The 27944-nt window shown below is 39.5% G+C and overlaps 1 long non-coding RNA gene across 1 annotated transcript; it reads right to left on the bottom strand.

Moving 5' to 3' along the window:
* Positions 1 to 207: 207 nt before the first annotated feature.
* On the bottom strand, positions 208 to 27944 carry LOC307157957. The gene is made up of 3 exons (XR_013821146.1): positions 27798 to 27944; positions 26839 to 27144; positions 208 to 530 (listed from the first exon to the last, which is right to left on the bottom strand). It is a non-coding gene; the product is annotated as an uncharacterized lncRNA (long non-coding RNA).

Here is a 27944-nt window from a genome sequence, read left to right as displayed (position 1 = left end):
ACATTAAAACAATGCTAATTAAAAATAAATCAAACTTATTAAATAAATAATGGTATAAGTTAGATAAACTAATTGGCACTGCAACAAATTAAATAAAGTGATTAACTTAAAAACAAAACAAAGTCTGATGTGGAGGCTTACATAAACAATAAACAATTTAAATAAACTGTTCGTTTAAATAATTTATGCAAACATTGACAGGTCATGTATTAAATTCAAAATGATGCATGTCCTAGAAAAGGTAACGCTTTATATTCCACTGTTCATGTTACACTCTTACATTCATAAGAACCAAACATTCTAAAATTGCTCTAATCAAATAATAAAAGTCGGCATGAATCGGAAGTTACGAGAGTCTTTTCTTCCCTACTGTGACTTATCGCTTCTCAAACAGGGAAAAATTGTAGGGCGGGGCTTGAGTTTGCAGGGAATTGATTGGATGGTTGTGGTTTGCTATTGGTCGATCTGATGTGAGTGACAGGTTGCTCCGCCCTCACGCCAGTGAACGCATCATCAGAGAAGAGATGTTCCTGCAAGAGGGAGAGGAAGTTACTATGACTAAAAATGATGAGGGCACAATAAAAAAAAATGCATTAAAAAAATATGTGCACAGATAAATCTTTTATAATAAATACAGCAATATTCCCTTCAAATTAAGAATTGTCAATTTTGATTTCATTTAATAAGTTTGATTGATCACAATCAGGCCAACTAGCACTACCCAGGGTTAGACTGCACATGAGAGCTGTGGTGACGGTAACGTCCCCAGGTGAACCCCACTGACCAGCCTTCCCATAATCCTCTGGGGCAGAGCCTCCATTTTGTGTTTATGGGACCACACCCAGCAGTATTTCACAAACTCCCACATCACTGGCCGGAGAGCCGAATTAACGACGGAGCACAAAGAGATGAAAAGCCTCCAGCTGGGCGGCGCTATAAAACCCCTGAATGTGATTTCCAGAGATCGAATGAATTGAACCAGATGCCAAAACATAACTTCAAACAAATTGACTTCCAATTATTTAGACGCACACTTCCAGATGTGCCGCAGATGCAGACGGGGAGAGCAAAGGTATCTCAGGGCCCGTGTGTGCTTTATTCCACAATAAAGATGGGGTACGGTCGAGTGTGTTTTAAATCACTCGGATCAGGGCAGGATGTTGAGACGACCAGTGCGGATGTGGAGACGAGAGTGTGTCATTAGGACACAGTGAACTGACAGAGTTCCAGACAGACATTAATGGACAAGACCATTTAGAGAGAGAGAGAGAGAGAGAGAGAGAGAGAGAGAGAGAGAGAGACAGAGAGAGAGTGAGTGAGAGTAAGAGAGTGAGAGAGAGAGAGAGTTTTGGAGGTGCTGGGAGAACAGTCATCTAGCAAAGACATTTCTTAAATGCTAATTTGCCTCCTGCCAAACCTTCATTCTGGAAATGAAATCACAGGCAGAAGGGAAACTTGCTGCTCTGGTTTTCTAATGCATATACATGAGTGAATATTAATTCACAGGTTTACCTACATTTACCAGCATACGTGTGAAACCCTGATTGACGAATGTTCATTTTGCAACTATACCACAGTTTTTGCTGCTATAAATACAGTGATCCACTGTTATTGAGTTGCCAATGTCCGATGTAGAAACAGGAAATCAGGGCAGCGAAAAGCCAATATAATGCTATCTATCAACTATCCAACTATAAAATATAAATATTATATATACAAATATGTGCTTTATATATTGAATGTACTGATTATATGATAATTTGATTATCAATGAAAACAAATAATCACTATTTAATTAAACACATATACATATATATAAACCATTTACTAAAAATTCACAAAAAAAAAAAGAAGATAATAACAAAACAAATCAATTCATTAATACAAAAATAAAGTTATTGCCTGGAGATTTAGTAAATTACACAATTGGCTGAATGTATACTAAAAAAAATATCAGAAATTAGCCAATTAATGGGTTGATTTATTGGTCACTAGTAAAGTAAAAAAAAAAATAATAAAGATTATTAATATGCAGCAATTTTATAGACAGTCCCACTTTTAATAGACTACCCCAACATCTGACACCGCCCAGTTTCTGTCCCACCGCGGTCAGATCTCCCGTGGCCCCGTGGGAGCCCTGTATATTTTCTTTATGCTTAATATCTATAATTGACCAGTGCAAAGTGCAAAGCGTTGATTCCATTATAAACAGTAAGAGCGCGTTTGGGGAGGCCGAGCTGGGATTTCTGGGAATTCTGAGAGGGTCCACGGGGGCTCTTTAATTCGAGACCCTGCTCTGGACTATGCTAATCTTCCGGCGGTCCATCAGTCTCTCCTCGTAACCTCTGATAATCGCGGTGACCTTGGCAGGGCGGCGGACGGCACCTGTCATTGATTTGTAATTCAGAATGAGAGCGACAGGTCTGAAGGCACGGGCCGCGTAACAGAAGCCTCTCCTTCATAAACACTGCAGGGAAATCAAGAAAATAACATAAGCAGGAGAGAGATATTAATCCTAGAAACACTGCCACCATCACTCTGAGGTGTGTGTGTGTGTGTGTTGGGTTTCGGAGGCTCGTTATCACGCCGGGATAATTGGCGCTGTGCGGGTCGGCCCGTTTGACCAGGACTTTGTGCATTATTCATCTCCAGGCCTGCAGCGGGCCGTCGCCACGCCCTTTAGATGGAGACTTATTAATTATTAATGGATAATTGTTTATTAAATGCAGAGGCTTGACCCTATTATGCCTATTACAGCCTGTGGAGTAGACACTGGCCGTTTGACCGTACACTAAAGATGTGATACAGGAGGGACACGCGGATGAAGAGGATGAGAAGGAATGAGGAAGAGCAGACTAACAGGTGCAGGGTCAAAAGCGAGTCAGGACTACATATTTATGAGTTAAGGTTGCTTTCGTGGGTCATGTGCTTCGCTTTGGATGGCAGGAGGGTTGGGACACCAGTTTCCAGGTTAAGCACTCAATTATAAAATGTACTTATTTTTCCCAAAAAAGATGAATCCATTCATATCTGAATGTTTGCTTGTTCTCACAAAACAGTGAAAACATTAATTAATAATACAATAATACAAATATAAGATTAATACTGAAAATACTATTAATAATAATAATAATTGTTGTTATTATATATCTTGCATATCATTATTATTGACCAAAAATTGTGAACTTTAATACAAAAATAATATAATATTGAATATAATAATATGTAATAATATATAATGATATAATGTTGTTGATTTATTAGAGTATACAATACGAATAACTGTTATTATTTGTTATAATATATCTTGTGTATTATTATTATTGACAAATAGTGAATACTACAATAGTTGACTATAATAAAAATATAAGATATTAATATTGAAAATAATAATAACTGTTATTATTATTATTAATAGTATTATTATTATGTATAATGTTGTATATTATTACTATTATATAATGATAATAGAAAAAAATGATAAATAATATAGCTATTATTTTCCATTGCACATAAATCCCTGCAATGAATAAGTGACTTGTTTTCTTTTATCTGTATTTCTGCAGATGTGTGCTCATGGGTAAAGGGGGTTGTTCTGTTTTCTTGAACAGTGAATGATTCTAACTTTAAAAATGATAATGTAATTATATGTTTTAATTGTTCACAGTATAGGTCACTTTAATTCCATTCAGCTATAATTGTTTCATCCTAATTAAAGGAGAAGTGGCTTTAAAATGATCGTTCAAACAGGTCACGGTATCAGGAGGATTCAGGAAACTCCGGCCACTAGAGGTCAGTGTTGGAGCAGAGTTCACACTCAAGTCCTCACTGAAAGACTCCCTAAAAACCCAGAACATTTCAAAACAACTCGTGCTCGTGCAGCCACACACAACTCACTGATTGTTTTCATTTAACACCCATTAAACCAGCACCATTATTCTATCACTAAAAGCTCCAAATAATTCTAACAAATAAGAACATGGGCATTTGACTCTCAGGAAAATTACTGATATCCCAGGAGGAATTTGATGGAACTACTTGAGAACAAATTCATTTAATTCTTATCAGTATAAATAGCATAAAGGGCGCAGAGAACACATTTTCCATTTGCTTCTTAGTCAGCAAACATACTTTTACAATTTATATAAATCTCTGCGACAGTGTACGTTCAGTAAAATATCTGCCAAGGACTTCAATAACACCCAGGAGTGTGACAGAAATTAAACAGCCTTATTAGAATATACACGTGTTGAAGAAAACATGAGAGACTGTGTGGGAGAAACCACATATGGATCCAGAGAGAAATCTGAACACAAGTGTTTAATTGTGTTCAAACGCGGAGGGCGAGAGTATTGCTTTACTTTTTGTCTTTCGGAACGACAGATTTGCTCGGCTCGACTCGTGACGTGCTATTAGCAGAGTCACATATTGCGTGATAAAATCAATTCAAGCTTGTATTTGGTAAAGAGGACTAAAATATTGTAGGTGTTACAATCAGAAGGTGGGATATTATTTCTTTCCTTCTGTTGAGCTGGAAGGTGCTTATCGTGATGTGTGGAAGTAATGACACTTTTTTTCAATCATAAACACCCTCAAATTTATGCTATTATTAAAAGTAGGATAAGAACTGTAACTACGACCAAAAAAGAAAAGAAAAAAAATCCTCACGCCAAATGAATATATGTAAAATAAAAATAAAAAACTGTTTGTTTTTTTTGCAAATAATAATAATAATGTTAATAATAATGTTGACAGGTCATTAGTCTCTCTCTATAAAAAATCATATACAAAATGTAAAAACAAACACTAAAATGTAGACATTCTCCAAATCTATGTACAAATTGTATTAGTAGTAGTAGTAGTATAATGATAATAATGTCTGCAGGCCATATTCATGTTGAAAAACAATCTCCAAATCTATATAGATAGATAGTAGTAGTAGTAGTAATAATAATAATAATAAATAATCTAAAAAGATATAGAGGCCATTAAAAATCTGTCCATTTAAAAATCCATTAATAAAAGTAAAAAACTATAAGATATTTAATCCCATGTTTTAAATATACATGTAGTGTAGAACTGCTTTAGTAAATGGTTTATAAATGGCTTTAAAGCGTCTCTGTGTATCTGCTACAGTAAATAACAGCAGCGGCTCAAACACATCTAATACGGTGTGTGTTGAGGATCAGCCCAGCTCAATGAGAGACGCGTTACGAGCCGAACGCAGGAGCCGTCCAGCAAACGCAGCGCGCAGGATCCCACTGAAATAAAGAACAAATGAGAGATAATTATGGCCGAAGGAACAGAGGTGGTGGTGGTGGTGGTGGTGGGGGGGGGGGGGGTTGGTTAACGTTACACTCACATGCAAATGCTGCTTTGTTGCATGCCGAGCATCCTAATACCCTGAGAGTCAAATACCTTCCTTTTTTTCCACATTATGGAATTTGTCATGTTCAGTTGGAGCTGTCATATTCAAAACTGTGTGCGCTAATGTGTGTAATCTGCTTTGCAACACATCAATTATGATGGATATTCCTCCAGTGGAGGTTTTTCTCTTTTTTTTTTCCCTCTCAGTAATCACTCCACACTTATTAGGAAGCCTGTTTAGTAAATAATGATCTCCACTGAAGGATGCTGAACGTGTAGGGATTGACGGAGTGTGAGTGCAGGAGGGAAAACCATTGAAAACATTTAGATTTATTAGTGCCTCGATTTATTTGCACCTCAATATACTTTGTGTGTGTGTGTGTGTATTTCTATGGGCGTATACCACAATTTGAATGCCTCAAACTAACTAAAATAACTATTTTTACCAAGTACCACGTACACCTACCCTTGCAGCTCTGCTTTTGTATTGGTGCTAACAGTTTCTTATAATTCAACCCTCCTTTACAATTGAGAGTCACAAGATTGTCCAGTTAATGTCATTTTGTAAAACTAGAAACCATAACATGTAGAAGTTAAATGCATATGCCAAAGAAACTAGTCAGGTTAAATTGAATTATAATTTTTGGTCTGTACAACCAAATAAAGTGTTACCCAAAACACTTTTGCTGCGATTGAGTTGGGATACGGGTGAGGTCAGAGGCATGTTTGGGGGTTTGTAATTACACTGTTGAAACTTCTCGTAATTACAGAACTTAATTACAGCTGCAATTACATGCAGGTATTTTTAAATGTAAGTACAATGTAAAAGCATGTATGTACACAATAAGTGTATTGTATAAAATGATTCATTTAAATGTTAGTACATAGTAGTTAAAGACTTAATATAAAGTAGAACCGCATATTGTATGAAAAACAAAAAAAACAGGTAGTAAAAATATTAAACAAAAAGGACTACAGACCACACTAAAAAAAAAAAAAAATCACATAATATACCAACGTCTATTATCTACATACCACTCCAAAAATGTCAGACTGCTCACCGGAGAGAAAGAAAAGAGAGAAAAGATTGTGTGAGAGAGTGAGTCGTAATTCCTCCTTCAGCCTTCAGTGTAGAGGTGATAACAGTGAGCTCTTAAAAACAGCGCGACCCCTTTCACCACACAACAAAGGCCTGTTTGTTCCCCCATACACCTGACACTGCGACTTCTCACAAATAAACACACTTCAGCTCTCGCCCTGACCTTTTTCCACCCGTTCCCCTGCAAAGCTCCATGAAGACAGGCTCTGAGCATGTGAGACTCCACACACCTCAGCACCAACGGGACGTGATGATGGAAATCTGCACACCACCAGCTTCCTGTACAGCTCAAGAGCTCGCAAACGTCAAAAACATATACAAACGCACGTATTATGTCCGAAAAAAAGAGGATTTTAATTAAATAGCATTGTTTTTCTACTGATTTCTCAAACTCTTCTGTAGCTTCCACTATAAAGTAAAAGTAAATGAATTAATTAAGTAAAAATACAATAAGCAGTAAAACAAGATATCGTTTTTGAACATGTATCATGCTAATGTCATATTTTGTTGGATGTTTGTACTTTAATTGGTCAATCTTTTTTATGAACTTCGAGATTTGAGTTATTAAATGACATAAGCGTGCTGTAACTTCATGGTCACCATTTATTTGAAATTTCCCTAATATTTTTGCCTTTCCTAAATGGTCCATTTTAAATGGTCCTGCTGTGTGACGAATGAATTTGTAAAAAGTACAAATATTCCATGTAGTTTCTTGATTAATTCGAGTTTATAAAGTTGCATGAATAATAATTATATAATAATTAGCATAATGCTATGTTTAATATGTCTTTGGAAGGAGTCTTGCATGTTCCACTGTCAACTTCTCGAAAAATCTACCCAAATACCATAGTACATAATTCAGTTACTGTACTGTGGTACCACCTCATATCTTATTTAAGAGAACATCACTCTTAAAAATAAAGGTTCTTTATTGGCATTGATGGTTCCATAAAGAACCTTTAAAATGCATGGAACCTTTTCATTCCACAAAAGGTTCTTTATAGTGGAAAAAGGCTCTTTAGATTATTAAAAGTTTTTTAAACTTTCTGACAATAGCTTATCTTTAATTGGCTGTTCTGTATTTGAGTTTGTATAAATGAGGCTCTCAATCTCCTTCCCTCACTTGGCACTGTAACCTGGATCAGTCCTGGCAGTGTAAAACAACTGAATGATGGATATCTGAACTCCAGACCAGAGAAACTCTCTGAATTGATCATAGTCAGATAGGATAGTTATTTAAAAAAAAAACAGCCTTACAGGAATGAATGAGATGACTATGGTGAATAAAGAAATCCAAGCAGATTGGCACGTCTTCATTTCATTCTGATCTGTAACTTGAGGAGAAGCATTTAAAACTGATTTAATGCGCAGCACATACCACGGCTCAAATAACTATTCAAAGACGTAAGGCACACCTAAAAATGTCTGAATATCATTGAATTATTTTACAAAATATCACACCCAGAGTAATTTTACAGAAATATGGCACACATTAGACAAAAAAGAGAATTTTTTCAGGTATTAAATTATAAAATAAAAACATACCGTTCAAAATTAAGACAAGAATTTGGACACTTTATTTGTCAAACATTTTTAAAGTGCCCCAATTATGCCATTTTAAAGCTACTTAATTTATTTTTGGAGGTCTCCTACAATAGGTTTACATGCATCAAAAACACTTTAATTTTCTCATAATATACATTGCTGCGTCGGCTCTTTTCTCAGTGTCTGGAACGGCTCGATCAAGGATTCAGTATCTTTAAACCCTGCATTTCCAAGAGCCTGCTCTGCTCTGATTGGTCAGATGTCCCAGGCTGTTGTGATTGGTCTACTCTGCTCTGATTGGTCAGATGTCCCAGGCTGTTGTGATCGGTCTACTCTGCTCTGATTGGTCAGACGTCCCAGGCTGTTGTGATTGATCTACTCTGATTGGTCAGATGTCCCAGGCTGTTGTGATCGGTCTACTCTGCTCTGATTGGTCAGACGTCCCAGGCTGTTGTGATCGGTCTACTCTGCTCTGATTGGTCAGATGTCCCAGGCTGTTGTGATCGGCTACTCTGCTGATTGGTCAGATGTCCCAGGCTGTTGTGACTGGTCTACTCTGCTCTGATTGGTCAGATGTCCCAGGCTGTTGTGATTGGTCTACTCTGCTCTGATTGGTCAGATGTCCCAGGCTGTTGTGACTGGTCTACTCTGCTCTGATTGGTCAGATGTCCCAGGCTGTTGTGATTGGTCTACTCTGCTCTGATTGGTCAGACAGCCCAGTCTGTTGTGATTTGTCTACCACTTACAGCACATGTCAGAAACTAAACGCCTATTACCATATCTGAATTTTAGATCTGGAGGCTTCCTCAGCTCTTGATACACAGTGATACAAACAGTAAAGTTAGAGTCCTAAAACTTTGTAAGTGCATGCAAAAAAAAAAAAAGCATCTTCTCGACATATCGACAACACGAACAAAACTCCTCCAGTCTCAGCTATAACTACAGTGTTTGAGGGCGGGGGGAAGTAGACACTGTTCGTAGGCGGCCAATGAAGACCAATGGCTGGCATTAGGCAAGTTTATGACAAACCTACGTAGGTTTGTGCAGTAAGAAAGACGGCAATTACTGACAACTGGTTTTAGGCAGTTCAGAATCGCTTCTTTCTTTTGGGAGACAATAACTCCATTTATCCGTTTATGCACTTTGATCTTTAAAACTTGTCAGACCTTTTACATTCACAAACAGTTACAAACTACATGATTGGTCTATCGCACAATAGCAGCAACTCAAAAGAAACTTGTGGTTTTCCACAGACTCCATAACTGAGATACCTTAAACAGCTTCAGAAGAAGATGTACACCCAGCACTTTTTTGGACTACTTTTGATCTAATGCCCAACGGTGTTTGGAAACTGGATCTTTTACATTCACAAACAGCTACAAACTACATGAAAGGCAATATCCGAAAAAGCATAATGGGGCACTTTGAGTGTCAAAATACTTTTTAAGGCGCTTTCTCTGAATGAAGCCCTGATGGCTGCAACTCAAATTCTATATATTTTATGGCCCTATTCCAATATAATAGTATTGTTTCTGTTTTAAAGATTTTTGAATTCTTCGCCTGTTTCCTGTTACTTTCTTAGCCAAAAAACCTCAGGCAAACAGGATATGAAGAAATCCCAGAGGTTCTCCGGAGAACCCTTCACCCGCTAATCAATTTAATTTGGAGATCGACCGTCCAGTGGAGGAAAACGAGGCCACAGTGCCTCTCCAGGCCAGCAGGGGTGAACCTGAGCTGGGCTGACACGACACACCTGTGGATCCGCAACAGAGAAACGTAAACTACATCACATCCCAAAACAGACATGTTTTCACTGAACTCATTACAATCAAGCATGGAGCACATAGAAAACAGCTAATTCAAGTAGACAACCGATGACCTGTGCATAAAAACTTCATAACGGCAAAAGAAACAGCCAGCACGCCATAACTGAGATACCTTAAACAGCTACAGAAGATGTAAACCCAACACTTTTTTTGGACTTTTTTGATCTAATGCCCAACAGTGTTTGGAAACTGGACCTCTCAGACCAAACAGTTTAATCAGAAAAGTGTTTTACTTCAAATCAAGCCAATATGTTCCTTCTCCCGCAACAACCCGCTAAACTAAATATAGAGTGTGGCATGTAGTGTTCGTGTCCCATAATTCAGTCTGGCCTGCTCTTGCAGACAAACACAGAAATGTTATTTTCACACGTTCCTTATCTCCCATCCACATTGCAGGATTAAGCACTAAAATAACAAGCGTAGGTCAGGTGGCTTCGCTCAGTAAACTGCTCGTATGTTAAGAAAGATGTTACACTCCTGTCAGTCCGGCTCCCATCTTGTTTTACCAGGTGGAGCCGCCACAGTCACTCATGTTTTGATATAAACCAACTGGAGAGGACCGATACCAGTTTAGTCTGAGGAAATCAGCCAGAGCAAACAAATACATCTCGAGCCCCACTAACACTGCCACATCTGACAACCATTAACCATGTATCAATGGATGAGCGAGAGAGAGAGAGAGAGAGAGAGAGAGAGAGAGGGGGGGGGGGGGGAGTGAACCTTTAAATTGGCCCGATCTGGTTTGGAATCTAGTAAATAAACACAGATCCAGGAATCATCCTTCATTAGTGATGGAGGGCCCCTGGAATGTGAACGGAGAGATGCACACCTGCACTAAAGGGGCCGCTTTCCACTTACTCAACTACAGTACACTTCAACTGACTGTCTGAAACACTTCAGAAACAAACCGTTGCATTTCATTATTTAGACCGTAGTCAGGGTAGATACTTTTAGTTGAAAAACTCCCAAGAAACAGTTTTAAAAGTTGTGAAAAATACATTATCTATAGTGAGTGCCAAAGTAAAGACTGTAAGTCTATCCCTCACAGGCTCGTTTTCACTCATGTTAAATTCAATATGCCGTCTAACCTGACTACGGTCTATTGACTATTGAGTTCTTAAACGATCTCATTATATGATTACTACTGTACAAAAGTAAGGCTGCCTTTATCTGATCCTAAATACAGTAAAGATAGTAATATTGTGAAATATTATTACAATAAAATAATTTGTATACATTTTAAAATGTAATTTATTTCTGTGATGGCAAAGCATCGTTACTCCAGCAGTCTTCAGTGTCACATGATCTTTCAGAAATCATTCTAACACCATGTCTACACCAGATACGAGTGCGCAACACGCCAAATCTAAATAGAACCCATTATAATAGTTGATGCTGTCTACACTGGATGCGACAAATTCCCGACATCAAACTGATGCCCTGTTCTATTTCTGATGTACTCCAAAGTGTTTGCGTTACTTCTGACACGAAGAACAAATGGGTTTCCAACGGTCGCTTTGTAGCATCCAGTATTGATAGCCTCAAGCTGTTGTGCCGCGACATGACATGACTGTCGCGTCCCGTGTAGACATGGTGTAATAAGTTGATTTGCTGCTCCAAAAACATTTCTTATGTTTATCAGTGTTAAAACAGTTGTGCTGCTTAATATTTGTGTGCAAATTGTGATTCTTTGATGAATATGCAGTCACTTTTGAGCAATTTAATGCATACTTGCTGAAAGAATTAATTTCTTTAATAAGAAAAATCTTACTGGCACCAAACTTTTAAATGGTAATGTACATTTTAAAGAAAAATCATTATTTTTGGATCATTTTTGTGATATCTGTATATAACGTTAACCCTATAAATGAAAATTACAATTTAGTTACAAGAGTGCTTTGAATGGTTACTAGGGCATTGCTAGGATGATCTGAATGGTTATGAACCGGCCCAAGTGAAAAGAGGTCTCCACCTCAGAAGTCTCTATGATATCCTGGTCTCCAGATATCTCTTTAATATCAGTCTATATTAATTTTTACCAAACAGAGTATTATGTGTTTGTTTGCAAATGAAAAGGAACAGCACACCTCTTCTCAACAAGCTGATGTATCACCGAAGACTGTAGCCCAAATGGTGCTTTATAACGTGCTAAAGTTTGTTCATCAGTAACAGAAAACTACCCCAGAACACCCATTGTGTGAGGACTGTCAAACTTTCACTGCCAAAGAATAAAATAACAATTGTGAGTCAACAACTACTACTTTTTGAATATACTTCCAGATGAGTGTGTCAGGATGCATTTACTGAAAACATGCCCTGGATTTTATTTCCTCTCAGTTCAGCACAGTTCTTTGGTGATGAGAAATTTGCTGCGTTAAGCGATTCCAGAGTGCCAGCGTGACTGAAGCTCGCTCGAAACACAAGGTCTCCTGGGAACGCTAAATTGTTACAAAGCAAGGAAAGGCTTTTGCGTTGATGGCTGAAAAGTGAAAGGCGCTCACATCGGTAACAAGGGCCTCCAGAGCGGGTGTTCTTCAACATGAACACAAAGCTGGAGAGAGCAGAAAAGAGCGAGACAGACATGAAGGCGAGAAAAGGTGGCTCTGCGCTTGTTTCAATTGGCACACCTGCTTTAAGAAACTTGGCTCCAACGGAGAGGTCTAGAAGTTAATTACACTCTCGGTATGGCCAAGAGAAATGTTGCTAACTGACGTAACCTGATAATAATTTCAATTTTGCTGACAGTTATAAACTCATCAAGTTGCAGCCTAGGGCTTGCGCAACGTGCACAATGAACGCCTGTGTCTTCGAATTCAGTCGCACGACTAATTCACTGCCCCTCTCGGCTGTCTAAATTAGCGTCTTAAATTATAGTACCAAATATTTCCTGGTTAATAAAAGGCGTTCACAATGGACATAGCTGTGCGCGCTTGCTTTAGTGTTGCAAAACGTGCTAAAAACAGCATTAAAGTTAACACGCGACCACATTTAGCTGCAATTTTGTTTCCATGGCACAAAGAAACATTAGGCACAAATACAAACAAGGGAAAGCGGAGAAAGTCTGTTGTCTGGATACCAGTTACACTGACACAACATAATTTGTCTAACTTTGCTCACTGTAACTTGTCAACCACTGGCAGCAATTGTGTATTATGTGATCTTACAGTATGTGTTTATTTAAATATGCATGTAGGTTCAAAACCGTCAAAAAGCAGCACTCCATTAACAGTGATGTCAAAGCATAGTTCATCCCAAAATCAAAAGAAAGAAATAGAAATAGCTAAAAGATAACAAAGCCTATTTTTGAGGATCATTAAGATATTTTTAATTCTGCCATTAACTAAGCTTTAGTTTTTGTTAAAAAAAATTACATTTGTAATGTGCGTGTGTGTACAGCTGTTAAAATCCGTTCCCCCACCGCCATGATGACTTGCATAAAAAAAGGTCTGGACACCTTACAGTTATCATGAGTTACCAAATTATCATGAAAACAATCAGTCAATAAATTTTTCTTATTTTTTCTTATGATTTTGGGGTGAAATGTGACGTTTTTAATGAGGTTTATCCAATAAAACTATATGAAATACTTCACCACCTTTGTCAAGGAACACAGTAGATAGAATAGAACAGCTTTTTCTTTTTCTTTCTCTCCCTCTCTCTCTTTTTTTTTTTTGTATTGCGTGGGTGTCCGACTCAGGAGAGTTCATGGCCTCTCCGCAGAACAAAGGCCTTCAATCACACAACACAACACCACCCACAGCATCCTGCTTTCTACTGCCACTAATTAATATTAATCATCTTCAGCAGCACACCTGAGAAACAATGTAAGAAAAGAAGAACATAACCTGCTTTGGTGCTACATCGATTTGAAAACACATTTATGAGCAAAAATAAATATTAACTGCAGAAGTTCGAGGCAGAAGGTTGTGATTGACCAATCAGAATCAAGTATTTCAGAACACCGCGTGATAATTATATTAATACTCGCATATAGCTCCAGTCCTGGTGCAGACATTAAAGTGTAATTTAATTAGAGACTCTGAGAGTCTCCTTCGTAACTGTGTGGGTGTTACACATGGGATTTTATCTCAACTACAGCTTTTCAGATAGCATTGCATCATAACTGAGCTGCAGGACACAGCAGCATGGAACAACAACCAAAAAAAGCGTCAGCCAATCAGAAACAAGATATTGTCACAGCCAACTAAGCATCCTTCCAAAATCATTCGCGCAAACTGAAATCACCACAACCTTTTAAAACAGCCCAGAAACACGGCGGCATCTAATGGCAAAGCCCCAGATAAAGGGGTCCAGCTTAAGAGAGTCAGAAGTGAAAATAAGAAAAGAAACTCTGCGACCGTGTCAGTCAAACCCTCCCTCATTACACCAAACCCATCATGCTCCAGTGCTGACCCTAACACTGAATCTGTACACACATGCCATTAGTCACAGACAGACAGTGTGTGTGTGTGTGTGTGTAGATTTCTTTTGGAATGAGAGGAAAGCTGAAGGTCGCTCAGACGTTGAGGCAATCACCCTAATGAAAACAAACGAGGGAGAGTCTGCTCGCTTTCTCCATAATCAAACACACCAGCTGACAGAAAGAGAGCGAAAGATAAAGAGAGAGATCTAAAGGGTCAGTACCTCAGCATTGTTCTTTAATTTACTGTTTCCAGTTTAGGTCCACTCCAGGGGAGATTTAAAGGCACGTGGAAACAAAAGGGGCTGAGAGAATAACTCCAGCACAAACACAGAGGCTGGAGACTTTACAAGCTCAGATGAATTACGACCTCATCTTTAAATAAGACAGAATGATGCACAAACGCACATGAACCAGTGAAGCTTTGGGTTTGTAAAGACGTTTGGGTAATAAAGACCAGGGAATGATGTGGCACTGCATTGAAAAACACCATAAAATCTAAGTTTGAGTTTTGTGGGTTTTAGCCCGTTAGCTTTGATGCAAATCTATATGCACAAATACTCCTAAAACTTGACTACACTTATCTTTAGCACACACTCAAAATGTACACTCTTTATCTCCTGGGAAATGGAGAAAAACATTGATGACTCATCCTGCACTACACAGATTTCTGTCCAATCAAAAGCTTTCCAGAATGAGATTAGTCATTCTACAAAGTCATAAAAACGTCATAGACTGAGATCAAAAATGAGACAACAGTCTCCTTTGAGATGAGCTAAATCTGCACAGAACCGATCCCCGGTGCATGCCGGTTAGACGTGTCAGAGAGCGGTCTAACTTTCTCCGATGCCATGCAGACGTATATTAAAAATACTCTTTTGTCGACGGCAAGGCGTCCGTACGGGATTGCACACTCTCCACCGACTGCACTGGACAAAATCACGCTAATCTATATGCACAAATGCACACATTTTTGCTCAAATTATCTGCACAAACTTGGATGCAAATAAGCGGTACGTGGATCCACAACAGCTTTGGCGCCTACGCTCTGTTGTTATGCATCGTCATCATTAGTGACAAATGAATTTAAAAAAATGTCATTGAATCATTCATTCAAGAGAGCTGTCTCTCATTTCATCACTCAGCACACCCTGTTCAAAAAAGAAAAAAAGCTTGGTGGCTAGCTAAAACCAGCAAACCACTTTAGGCGGGACTAAGCGGCTATTTTCAGCAGGCACTAGACAGGAGCAGACAAGATTTGTCTCTTCATTAGAATGGTGGCTAATTAATGAGCAGTTGTAAATCAGTCTGAAACATGAAGGCAGCAGCTGGGGTTGCAGTTTCCCCCGACTGAGAGAGAGAACTGACTCATGAGTGTGAGATCATTGAGACATTAGCACTGATCAATAAGCAGAAGCCTACTATTGCATATAAACCATCCCAATGGAGGCAGTGCCTCAGGCAGGGTAGAGAGGCAGGAAACATTGGCTTTACATGGAGCCCACTCGCTCTCACACACACACACACGCTCAGAATTCCTCTTGACTGAGCAGCAGGTGTGCGATGGGTTCTGACGCATCTCAAGACATCTCAATAAAGGCATTATTTTGTTGTCAGACTATATGAAACTGTCGTCTTGCATTATTGATGGAAGGTAAGTTGGTGTAAACGCCTGTGGAGCAAACCCAGGCTCAACGTAAAGGCCTTTTCAACAGTAGCTGCTGGGAAAATGTGGCATAAAAGAGTTTTAAATTCATCTGGAAACCTAACAAGACCAGTGAAGTGAGGATGCAGCATTTTTTGTCTCTTTAAAAACCTTATAAAATAGCTTGACAAGCACAGATGATGACGTATTTCCTGTTGAAACAGGAAGTTTGGATGAGACAAGTACTTTTATAAAAAAATAAAGTACAAAATAAAAATGAATGATGACATGCAGAAAATTGAATAATTGGATTTAAAAATACAAATAAAAAAATAATAATTAAGAGAATGAATTACTCTAATGGCAGCGATTAGTATAAAGTCGTTATTAAACAAGTTGTAATAGACTTTTCTTCCTTATGTTAATGTATATCCGAGTGAACGGCTTCTCACACAAAAAAAAAATGTAGGGCGGGAGTTGATTTTGTCCATCAGGTATTGATTGGATGGTTGTGGTTTGCTATTGGTCGATTTCATGTGAGTGACAGGTTGTCACTAGAATAGAAAAGTTCTTTCTTTTGATAGAATGCATGCTCAGATATTCATACAACAATATATTCTAGGGGCCATTAATTTTTTGTGAAAATAGTCAAAAACGCTGGCGGTGGCTGGCAACTTTTTTTTTTTATAAATAAATTATTCATAATAAATAGGGCAATATTCCATTTATGATTTGAAGGTGACATTAATAGCAAGAACATTTTATTGTAAAAAAAATATTTATTTTTAACTGAAAAAGATTAAAAATGAGTTAAATTCAAAGTAAATGTCTTCAATATATATTTTCTTTTGCCTACAGCACAATGACAATATAAAAACCAATTATTGGTCTTCATAATTTCATATTTTCTCATACTTTATTTTCATACTTATTTTCTTTTGCATAATTATTCATATATATTCTTGCATAATTATTCTTGCAACCCCTCAGATGCCTTCAGATACATTTTACATTTAATCATTTAGCGACTTACAAATGAGGAGAACAGCACAAGCAGTTAAACTAACAATAGTACAACAATAAGTAAGTGCTATGACCCTTCCCAGTTTAGCCTAACGTAGTACATATAATTATTATTTTTTTAAAAAAATTCTTGAAAATGGCTACGGACTCAGCAGCTCCGGTTGAGTTAGGCAGATCATTCCACCAGAAGGGAACAGTCAAGGTAAAGGTCCGAGAAAGAGATTCTTTCAGATATCGAGCATTAGTCATGGACTAACAGACACAAGTCCAATTTCATAGGGTTTTCAAGAAAGATTTGAGTGCAAAAAATGAAAAAAAAACATATTTAAAGAATAATGCCTGTGCTATTTTGTCCCACTCGGGCCGTTCACAGGTCCTGTGAGTCAGCAGAAGCCGCTTTGTTGGGAGGAAAGGCTCCACTCTAAGCTGAGATAGAGAAAGATATTTGATCTTGACTGTGTCAGACAGTAACAAGCAGCGGCTCCAGGATGCAGTAAACAGCTGGCAGGACTCCAGCGCAGCGCAGCGGGGGGTCTGACACTTATCTCCCTCCATCACTGCCTCCAACGGCCCCTCTAATGGACCCTTCAAACGCCCGCCACAGCATACAGATTTTATTTGTATTTGTGTGCGTCTCCTCCCTGTAGCCTGTGGTTTTGCTGGTTGTTGACACCAACTGCTTTAGTAGTGTGATTTCTTGAGTGCAGTCAGAAGAAGAGGGCTGGCTGCTAAACAGCCGAGCGACCAAAAGATGCTACACATCTAGCGCTGGGAGAAGGCAGATACAACACTACAAAACCACACATAAACAGTCCTAACAAGTGGAATTTGATTTGTGAGACTCAATTATAGTTAACATGACATCAAAAATGGCCCTCCATAATAAACATTCCCAGTAAATGATTCATTGCTACATGTTATTCCAATGGTAAAAAAATCCCCCAAAAAAATCGATTTGATCGATTTTCCCCAAAAAAGATCACACGTATACACGTAGAGACCACTTTCCCCAGTCCAGTTAATTGCAAATGGGGAAAAAACAAAACGATTCTGCTTTACATTTTTTCTCATTTAAAATATTTTTTAAAAACTGCTTTAAACCAGCCTACGATAGTTTAAAGGTCTCAACTAGTTTAAGATAGCCTAAGCTAATTTAAGCTGGTCTCTCAGCCTGACCAGCTGATAAGCACCCAAACCCGTTTAAAACCAGCCAGCAGACCAGCTAAGACCAACTAAGACCAGATAAGGCCAGCAAACCAGCTTAGGCTGGTTTAAGATGCACACAAACACCGCTTCAGCATGTTTTAGGTGTTCCTGTTGCTCAAACAGTGGCAGCATGCGCTAGCAACACCAAGGTCATGGGTTCAATTCCCAGGAAATGCATGATTTAATGAAATGTATGTTTTAAATAAAAAATGTAAAAGATGTTTTGGATAGAAATGAAGAACGAGGGCTTGTTGCCAGTCTAAATTCCTACACTGAAGGGCTACACCAAAAAAATCCCCATTTTGACCAGAAAATGAATAAACCCCAGCACTCTCCATTTAAAATACAAAGCTGTTAGTTGCTTGAAAAAAAAAAAAAACGTCCTGAATGCCTTATTTTAACACGATCTCCGTTTTAGCATTCCGCTCTGCGAGCGTAATCAATTTTTCATGTTGATGTGGGAATATTTGTGTAGATGCAGCAAATATTTCCTATGCTATGGGAAACAAAAGGGCATGTGTGGATGCGAGCGAAACACCATTGTGAGACATCTTTGAAGGTTCTCCTTCAAAGCGACGCCTGCCTCCGCGGCCACGCCGAGGGGATTTGTGATATTAATTGAAGTTAATTTTCTGGGAAATCAGTTTGCCGGGCACGTTGGGAAGATTGATAGCCCCGGCACGTCCCAGCACTCGGGAAAATGACACTCGTCTTTTATAGCCACACATACTTTTATCATTCCAAATCAAATTATAAACAGGAGGCCAGGCGCGCAGGAACCTGACGGAGGGAGATCTCCATAAGATTAATTAGGCCGGCCAGGCTAAGACAAGGTGAGGAACAAGAAGAAGAATAATAAGAGGAAAAAATAAAAACAGCAAGATGGGGGTCGGCCTGATGAGAGCAAGGTTTCATTGTTTAGTATGAAGTGGAATGGGAAGTCAATTGGACAATAGGTAATTAGCAGAGACTAGTCAAAGGCAAGGAGGCAGCCGGCCGTTCTCGCTTTCTCCCGGCCCGTAATGCAGAGGACCACGTTATGAACCCTGCATTTAATTAGAGCACTTTGATACCCACAGGAGAGCGCTGCCCCCGGGCATCCTAAACACTGACTGACGCCAGGCAGTTCCACCCGCTCCCTGCACTCCAATTAGAGACGCACCAAGCTGGGAGGAGCGCCTTCCCCTCTCCATGCAACCCTCCCTCGCGCCAAACAAACCCACGCCAAATTGGCATTTGGATTAAACGGCGTGCCGAGATGCCCCGAAGGGCGGTGGGCTGTCTCACCTGGGCTAATCTAGGTGTCATTATAATAAGGATTCGTTTTCGGTGGAGAGCAGAACCCAGGTCGGCCTCGCCGCTGCCGCGACGGGTTTCCCGAACGGCGCCCCAGTAGCTCGGAAAAACAGACCGGGAGGGCAGAGGCGCGTGTGCAATATTAATGCCACTGTGACTGAATAAATGATAACAATACTGGGAGCTTTGCTGCGTTACAGTGGTGTATTTTTTATGCATGGGGAAGAGTTTAGGATGCCTGACTTACACGCGCAAACATGTGGTGCATGAATTATGCAACTGCGGCGCTTTCATCTCGGCATCTGCATGTTTAGTAAACAAACTGTTTCTCTTCTGGCAACAAGATGTAACTGTAAATAATAGATATTTAATTTGCCACCGCTTGCCAAAGGATAGAAAGCACTTGTTGTGTTTGCTAATTTGTTGTATTATTCAAACGATCTCCCCGGTCGCTTCTTATCTCAGCAGGGTGATAAACAGATATGCATAAAGGCGAGACCAAAACAACGCAGTAGTGACACCCGAGCCTAAATATTTATTTAGCACAACAAGCTGGGGAAAAAAATAACATTGTAAAATAACGTGTTCTGACATTTATCTCGATATGAAAGAGAATTCAGTGCCACGGGCCCAAATGAGATGAACACAAAGTAAATATCTGAATACACAAAGACGTGACAAGCCCATTGTGGACTCCAAACATGCTATTCTCCAGCGCTGTCAGAACGGATCATTCCACGATGCCTTAGAAGAGGAAAAAAGCTCTTCGGAAGCTGTCAGGAAAACAGGCCCGGATGGTTAAGCTAGCGGAGGACACTTGTCTGACAGCGCGGTGATTGAGCTCGTTGTTTATCTAGGCATCGGTTTGGAGTTGCGTGTAGTTCAATACGCACTGTTTGATCAAAGATTATCTTTATCGATAGAGGCTGTCAAACAAACACGTTCAGGTAATAGCGGGATAGTCGCTGACAGCCTTGAGCTTTATGCTGGTTGCTCAAAAATGCAATAAAGCCATTTTGCTAAAGGGTGCAAACAACAACAACAACACACAGCTTTACAAAGGACTGAGGCCAAAACTAGCAAAAAGATCCACCTCCCCCCTCAAAGCCAAGCCGGTATCTGCTGGGTTTCCAAAGGGCATAAACCTTAAACCAATAAGCTCTCACTATAGCGCCAAAGACTGAAGGCTCTTTGCACTGTTTCTGTGTCATGTTATGTCAGAAGAGAGATATGCAGTAATGAATTGGGTATTTTCCTTGTAGCATGACTTGTTTGCTGTTACAACAACAGCTTGGCTAGATTCAAGTATGTGGCTGCTTGAAAAGCTTTGCACTAGTCTTCTGACAGGCCTTAAAGTCAACATGAATTCAAAAGTGAACCTATTTTACTTCCTTAACACACTCTACAAGTCTTATTGTGCATTTTTTTCGCATCGAATATCCTGTTATATTTAGAAATCCATTACATTACACAGGTAAAATGAGTTGAAAACAGTATTTCAGGATAGCTTGAAGGATAATTCCAAGTTAAATTCACCTTGTGGTTCCTTCCTTTGTTCCTAGTCTTCTGATAGACTATAAAATGCCTCTCTTAAAGGAATACTCGACAAGACTCAATTCGACTCGAAAAAACGTGTACAGTAATGCACTTACAATTGGGCACAACACAGTGAATGGATATTTAAAATATTAACATTAGCATAGAAATATTGCATTCAAATTAATTTATAAAAGTTTCAAAAGTCAGAACTGTCTGTCCTCATTTTCCAAGATGTTAACTAACCTAGAGAACTGGTACCACCGTGGGGATTGAGTCATCTGTCTATAACGATAACAGCAGATCTGCTGTTGGAAACAAAGTTCCATACATCCGTTATTACATTACTGACAGCACATTCATATATGGGCCCCCCTGGAGGTCGCCGAATGTGCGATTATTGTTATGATTTGCTTTGGTCACAGTCGGCTAGGTATAATCAAGGCCTGGGGTTTCAGAAAATCAACATTCTCTCTGCCATGCTATGCTACATCAAGTCAATTTGATGACAGGCTGAAACACGGCATGGTGTGTTAACTAGGCCTGTGATGGTCCAGAGTTGGGGCGATCACATGGCAATCACAGAGGTGGTGAATAAGAAACATACATTTCTCCAGGTTATACATACATAAATGCAAAGAAGGTCAAATAGTATCCCTGCATATGTACTCTCGTGTCTCATTTCAGTTACACTTGTCAAAGCTCTCTCGCTTTTTTTATAGAGTCAACTTCATATGGGAAAAGTATATATTTGAGATAAAAATCCACAAAAGTATGCATGTAAGTTCAAGAAAGTTTGCATGCAAAATGACTTAAATTATATTAAATAGTAAATACGTAAAAAGTGCGTACTGATTGACATTTATAGTATGTGGCTGCACATCTTGAAAATCGTTCTCGATTTATCTTTTATTGTCCCTGTGAGTATTGAGTCAATTGACCCAAGTGTCCAATCAGCAGTAAATGTGCATTATTGCAAGAACGAGGCACCTCTTCATCATTCCAGCCTCGACCAAACATCTGACATCCCTTCAGCAGCTGCGAATCATTAACATTTGTTATAGATTCTGTATATCAACAAGGAAAACATTAAATAAAGAGTTCCATATGTTAAAAATGCCATTTCTGTGCTGGATACTAAATGGCTTTGGGTAATTTAACATGATCTGTTCGAAGAAAAGAATCTCACCCCCCTCCAGTCCTATTGGAGCGGGAGGACTGAAAAAATGTGGGATGGATAGAAAACACACCATGGAGTGTGCACACACACACTCACACACGCTTGCTCGCACACACACTCACTCACTCACTCACACACGCACTCACTGTAGTACAATACATTTACATTGGAATCACAACCATATTGCAATGTGTTAGATACAGCACTTGGCACCCTGCAGGCATTCATAGAGGACCTGTTGCGTTCTGCCAGAGCTGCTGGCGACGGCCCAATGTTGCCTATTAACGGAAAATGCCGACATACGCAAAAAAACAAACAAGCCCCGTCCAGGCAGTGTGACTCTGTACTACATTAAGGCTTCAGTCTGTGACAGTTTGCCGCTAAACTGTTGTAAACACCTCTCACCAGAGCGCGAGGAGCTAACAGCAATCTGTGGCTAAATTAATGAGGGGCTTCCCCCTGCGCACATGGCACCGCGCCAGCGCAGCAACAGGCGGCGGAACAGAAAAGGAAAATCTCCCATCATGCAAAGCGAAGCAGAGAAAACCCTAACCAGAGAGGACGGAGACACATCTGAGACTTCACAGGAGAGTACATTTCTAAACGTGTTCAAAGTGACAGATTGCATTGAGAAGTCCACACACACACACACACACACACACACACACACACACACACTCTCAAGGCTTTTAGCTGAGCTCATTTACAAAATGTTCAACGGCCCTTGTACCGCCCACTTTCCTCACTTCAAAGTAACTTTATTAGAGAAAAGATTAGGCCGCACTTAACCCCTAATGAGCCATATGAGAAAGCCTTCTCGATGCTGCGTTTTATTTGATAGTTTCAATATGAGTCGGCATGAGGGGAGGTCTTGCTAAATGCAAAAGCCACTCTGGCTAAGCCTGGACCATAACCCTTCTCTCTCTCTCTCTCCGTTTCTGCATTGTAACTATGCACAGCTGTGGCCAACACCACTTCTCCACCGTCGTCTTTTCTTTGCCTACAATCCCCCCCCCCCCTTTCTTTTTTTGTCATCCATTTCTTTCCCCCCCTTCTTTTTTATTGCAAAATAGGGCAAGGTATCTTGCAAGGGGCCTCCTTGGGGAATTGTGTGATATTTAACTATGGCTACAGTGGCATTTACTAATTTTATATGTGCAGAATTTATGTCACATTCTTATTCAGGGATTTGCAGAGCGGGGAGCAAAGGTGGCCGCTCTCTGTCCGCTGTGTATACAGTGGTATTAAGTGAACTATTCGCAACACGTCCTGTGACATGTACATTGCTATTTTGTCCATAACCGCCACGTTCTCCCCCTTGCGTCACAATTAAATTCTAACCTTAGCATTTGGAGACACCGACCCGCGCAGAGGGCGATTTGTTGTCGGAGTGCCACCACTTCAGATATGGATTGTTCGGGCACGTAAATGTGTGGTACTTTTTTTTTAGCACAGTCCAGAGAGAAAACGTTGCCGCGTTCCTGAAAACCGTGCTATAGATGAATCAAGGACTAGCTGAAAGACAGCAAACATTATTCTCGCCAACTCAGAACTTGAGTTATGAAAAAATGGGAAAAGTCCTGATAAAAAAGCCCTTGTGGGGGAAAAAAAGGGTTCAACGGATTGACCTAAGGGGCTTAGAATCAAATTGCTCCAGTATTGTACTCCCTCCTTTTTGCAGTTCTTCCGGTAAGCTCCTTATTGATACACATGTGCTGAGACCACCCATACCTGGGGCTCATCCCTCTGTCAGACTGCTGGTCGTCCGAGAGGCGGGGGAAAAGACACAGTTCTTCTCTATTCCAAAGCTAATGCCAAATCCCCCGGGTGAGATTCCGTCTCCTGACTCAATAAAATAATTAGCTTTTTGCTTGGGAAGGCTGTTAATCAAGCCCCGTTACATATGCGCAAAATGTATTTCCCCTTATCCCAAGCCTCGGCTACCGCCGCCACGTTTTATCTCTCAAAGTCACCGGTGCGCACTTCCACCATCGTCTTATTACAGCGAAAGAGATAGATCAAAAAGAGCTTTTTAATTTAGTGTTTAGTCTACATGAGGGGAGATTATTCATCTCGGACTGAAAAGTAACGCTCGTATCAGCAGAACAGCCTCAAATCTGACGTGCGGGCGGCGCTGCAAGCCTTTTCATTCAAATAAATAGTAGCCATTGTTATATTCCAACACGTATAAGTGCCAGCAGTCACTACGAACATCTGCTATGTGCTGATCCCTTTCTTAAACATTGTCATAACAATTACAAGCATTTAAGCAAACAAAAGTCGTGGTGAGAGAGCTGGGAAACAATGAGAAATGCAAGTCAAGGCATTTCGAGAATGGAAAAACAGCCGTACCACAGTGAGATGCCGATGTACGCGCTAACAAAAAGTCTGCGTGGAGCGGCTGTCTGACAACAAGGCACTGCGTCCCTTCATCTGATGACTGTTTGCAGCATGCGGAGGCTCTAAAATATGGAGCGTTAATGCAGGTCCTGACACATCTGCATGTTTCTGTCTTACCCCCTCTAGAACAAATAGAAACCGAGTCAAGAGGTTAAACTAAGCATGTAATTAATGACTTCACAGTGATACATTCTTTCCCGCTCTCCTTCTTCCTCTAATTAATGTGACATTTTCTGACTGTTTTTGGCCAGTGTGCTGTCTTGCTTTCTCTTGGGCGAATCAGTGATGTAATTAACAGCATTCGAGGGACTTTAGGTTGTTTCTATATGTCATGTGGAACCATAACTGTTGAAGCTAATGCAAACCTCGACTAATACTGAGTCACAAAGGACAGGCAGCTACTCGGAAAACACTTAAGAAACCCAAAATCATGTTGTTGCAAACCCGCATTACTTTCTGTCTTCATTGGAACTCAAAAGGAAATGTTTAGCATAACATTGATGCTGCCCTTTTCCATCTAATAGGCATTCAATTTCCAAAAATGCACAATAAAAGTAGTCCATAAACATTGTATCCAATGTTCTGCATCTGAAGCCTATGTGAAGAAGAGGCTGTAATTTAACTTACTCTCTAAAAATCTAATTCACACTTATGCATATTAAACAAACATTGCGCAATGCATCATCATGTGTCATATATGGCTATACACTATATTTTCAGTAAATATTTACTTAATATAAGTCTATCCCACACATCATAAGGCTTTAGACCTTTTGACTTAAAATGATTTAAAATAAGACAAGCAAATTTAATACAAGTCTGTGGGTATTTTAATATCAAGTAAATAATGAGCAACTGGAAAGGTCATGGGTCCTTAAAATATTATTGTTTACAAATGGGGCCTTGGAGTAAAAAATGTTGGGAACCATTGCTTTAGAAGACCTGAACAAATCATTTCTTATGGTGGTTTTTGGTCATTTTTAGAGCAGCCCCTGGTCACCATTTGTTTTCATTATATGGAAAAGAGCAGCATAAACTTGCTGCTAAACTTCTCATTTTGAGTTCCACAGATGAAACTATGTAAAATGTGTTTTGAACAGAATAAGAGTGATTCAATTATGACAAATGTCATTCTTGAGTGAACTAATCCTGTAAATAAGAGATTTTGGGTACTTCGTTACTGCTAAACACATGAAACCGCATGATATCCACAATGCCACATTATTTGGCATGTGGCGACACAATCCAGAGCTTCCTAAGCACCTTTAGGGATACCTCAACCTTATCTAGTGGTTCAACCTAACCTTATCTCAATGTTATTTTTTTCTGACAATATAAGGACAAAATTATATTTTGTTAGACTACGCCCAGTAGAGGTGAATAATACTCTGTGGTTGACTACAAAAAGTAAAAAAAAATTTTTCTCATAAATGTAGTTATCTGATGAAGGATCCAGCCTCCAGTTCTTCAGGGTAACATAAAAAAAGCCTCATCTCGGATCTCCTTTCATCCTGCCTGACCTATTGCGTGCCGCATTCCTAATACATAAGCCCATCTCTGGACATTGTAGGGGAATCCAGCGTTAACCAACAAAGCAATCAATAAAACATGCAGGGCCAGGTGTTCAAAGCCATGGTAAACGCAGCTGACGCGCAGGAGAGGCCTACAGACGTGCGTGTTTTGGCAGATGTGCAGAGAGGTAATGAGACACACACACAACACAGGCCACAGTAGGTGGAGCGAGACTTCGGTTTGCCGACCCTACCGCTCACGAAGAACAGAGGGAAGATCCAGAAGTGCACTGGAGAAGTAATCACCTATCTACATGTTAACTTCCTGAAAAATGGGGTGGGACAGTCACTAAATCAAGACTCATTTTAGGTTTCGTGTAAAATCTAAATCCAATTCAATGAAAAACTGAAGTGACTGACCATGGGGGAACTGCAAAAACAGCGGAAAACCTCCCAAATCGAATCCAAAATCAAATCTGACGCCAGATACACCCGCGAGTACCAGCAGATGCATTTTTTATAGCCCTGTGTGTGAAGATCTGCTTTTTTGTGGTTATTCGTGAAGTCTTTTTCACAGGTTAAAAACAGCTTTAATTGGGTCCAGAGGATACAACATATCACTCTCTTCAAAGCAAAATTGAAATTAAGTTAAGACAGCCGTAGCTCGACACAATCACCTCGTTGAAAATGACTGTTGCATTGTTGTCAACAGAGGGGCTCGGAAATCCGTGCAACACTTCATAAGTTTGGAAATAAAATCAAAGCAATTGAATCAAAGGTTTACCATAACAACAGGAGGTGGTGGCAGCTGTAGTATTGTCATCCTCCTGTCAGTCGATGGGTTAATTGGGATGCGCAGTGATTCCTCCGTTGAGCAAACACGTGTTTTGAAGGTGACTAGGAGAAGTGCATGGCCCCCTGATTGCCCCCCGCTCGTCATTTATCATAATTACTCCGAGCTGAAATTAGAACCGGCCCCTGTTCAAATTTTCCATCATGTCTGTTTTCCTTGGACACGTGCACGTCATCATCACTGAACAAATCAGCTGTCAATCATCTCAAAGATCGCTGTCCTCAATCTATAAAACCCCTGAGGTGCGAGAGAGGGTGAGAGAATGAGAGATAGAGTTGCTTATGATCAGGATTAAAATAAATAAATAAATCCATAAACAGAAAATAGTGTTCTCATACATTTTTGATGACATTCGTATTGATTGCAGGTGTTTGAAGCTAAACAAGTGTATCCCAGACCCGTAGTAGGGTGCGCAGAGACACATAATTAAATGTAAAATGTATGGAGTGTACCGAGTTCAAGTATTGTTGAAAAAGTAATTTAAAGACAACATAAAATTTTACTTCTGTAATCTGACATTTCCAAGTGAAACATGATATTCAATGAAAAAAATTCAAGGTGATACCGGAGTATATCCATTAAAAAATCGATCATGAAAAGGGGTTCACAGGTGATTTAAATGGGGGCAAAGAACATTTTTTGATGAAGACAAAAAAAAATTTCAGTGGAATAAGACCAGTAATGTTCAAAATGATAAGTTTTGTATTTGAACTGTTCTACTTTACCCAGAGGAAAATGGTATTGTTTAGAGGTTACACTTCCATAGACATCTTCATTCAAATGTCAACTTCAGATGTTTCCAGATGTTTCAACTTTCAACTTTAAAGCATAAAACTATAAATTGGCTTTGAACAAATCTGATGTAAAATATTCATATTGAAATCACTGACCTTTGGTTGCAGACTTTAAAAATATGAGCACAGTCTCTTCTAAAACTCTGAAAGAGTCAGCTGTGAGGGAGATTTCATCAGGAGAAACATCTGAGAAGCAGGAGATTCAAGCAAAACTGTCCATTTCATTCCCATCTGATGTCATTT

The sequence above is a fragment of the Squalius cephalus genome, assembly GCF_949319135.1.
Source record: "Squalius cephalus genome assembly, chromosome: 4".
In the NCBI taxonomy this organism is placed as follows: domain Eukaryota; kingdom Metazoa; phylum Chordata; class Actinopteri; order Cypriniformes; family Leuciscidae; genus Squalius; species Squalius cephalus.
Note: the sequence above shows the minus strand (reverse complement) of the source record. Positions and strands in the feature narration are given on the sequence as shown.